General features: G+C 54.0%; 1 pseudogene; it reads right to left on the minus strand.

Moving 5' to 3' along the window:
* Positions 1-240: 240 nt before the first annotated feature.
* Positions 241-1,086, minus strand: LOC142588894 (very long chain fatty acid elongase AAEL008004 pseudogene; annotated as a pseudogene).
* Positions 1,087-1,494: the final 408 nt, after the last annotated feature.

Genomic DNA, 1,494 nt, shown 5'->3' on the forward strand with positions numbered 1-1,494 from the left:
AGACTATACCTAAATCTAGAGGAATCTGCATATGTGGCGTAGTATTATTTTTCGGGAATATGCCGCTTCCCCACCCACAACATACAGGTATTCCCAAAGCGAGCAAACTCTTCTTAAACCACGCTGCTGCAAGCGCGAGCGGAAAAGAAATCACTTTTTAAACAAGCATTGTAACGTACATATATTCTCTGAGAGGAAACAAAACAAAAAAAAGGACTTTTTTTTTTGCTAAGAGTGGAGTCACTGAACCTTGGTCTTCGAGGCGTTATACGACGCTGCCATTTTTTTCCTGTTGTTGTAGTTCTTCAAGTAAAAGTTGAGAAACATGACCAGAAAGAAGAGTATCTGGGGCAGGCTGATGTACAAGTGCGCCAGTGGATATCCGCACTCAAAGAACAGCGGCAACAACTGGTGCGCGATGAGCACAACGAACTGAAACATCTGCAGCTGGGTGAGGTGCCTCTTCCACCAGAGGTGCTTGCGGACCGCGGGACCCAGCAAGGAGAGGAAGTAGTACGAGTACATCACCACGTGCACGAAGCTGTTGAAGATCAGGGTCAAGGCGATGTGTCCGTCGGCTCCGTACGCTAGCCCGTACCAGCCGCTGAAGACCACCCCGACGTGGTGGACTACATGCAGCACGGAAATGTTGGACTCCTTCTTGCGCAGCACGAAGAACGCAGTGTCCAGAAAGTCCGCCACCCTCACCCACTCGTACCACCAGCAGTGCGTGAGAAAGCTTATGGTCATTTCGTCGCGCGCGTCGTAGTCGATGCCCTGGCACACGAAGCTGTAGCCGCCGCCTAAGTAGCTCCTCGTCAGGAAGGCCACCATGAAGTACCAGTTGAGCACCACCATGGCGGCGTTCTAGATCGCAATCGCCGGCTTGAGGTTATCGTACGGCTTGCGGCCCTGCATGAAGCGGGGCCCGGCCACCTTGACGGCATAGACGTAGGCGCAGAGTAGCCCCACGATGAACTGCTTGTTGCCCACCAGGGCCCAGCCCTCCGTACGGGGGTCCCGCCGCAGGAACACTGTCGCCGCCGTCGAATCCGAGGTGACGGCGAGTGTGCCCGAATGTTCCATCGCGTCTTCAGCGTGCGTGAGGCCGTTCTGCAACCGAAATGGACCCTCAGTTGTCCAGGAACACTGTGACCTTGATTCGCAGGGAAGCCCCAGTGCCCTTCCTCTGTCTGTATCTCCGTCACAACCCTACCTGTTTTCTTTTCGGCTGGGCCAAGGTGAGTTGCGCGTGCAGATGCCGGGTGATGGCGAGCTTGGTGGAAAAGGGCCTGAACGGGGTATTACCTCTCACCACGCGTGCCTTGGAAGCCCTCGTTCTTCCGGACAGCTCGGACCACGCTTTCTTAAATTATACATGGGAGCTTCCTCCTCACCCGCATCGACACACATTAAACACGTACGTGATATTGGAGAAGAATACGCGCTGTCTTTCTCGCGCTGGTTTCCTATAGAACCGGTGTGATGCAATAT

Source organism: Dermacentor variabilis, chromosome 7, assembly GCF_050947875.1.
Source record: "Dermacentor variabilis isolate Ectoservices chromosome 7, ASM5094787v1, whole genome shotgun sequence".
Taxonomy (NCBI): Eukaryota; Metazoa; Arthropoda; class Arachnida; order Ixodida; family Ixodidae; genus Dermacentor; species Dermacentor variabilis.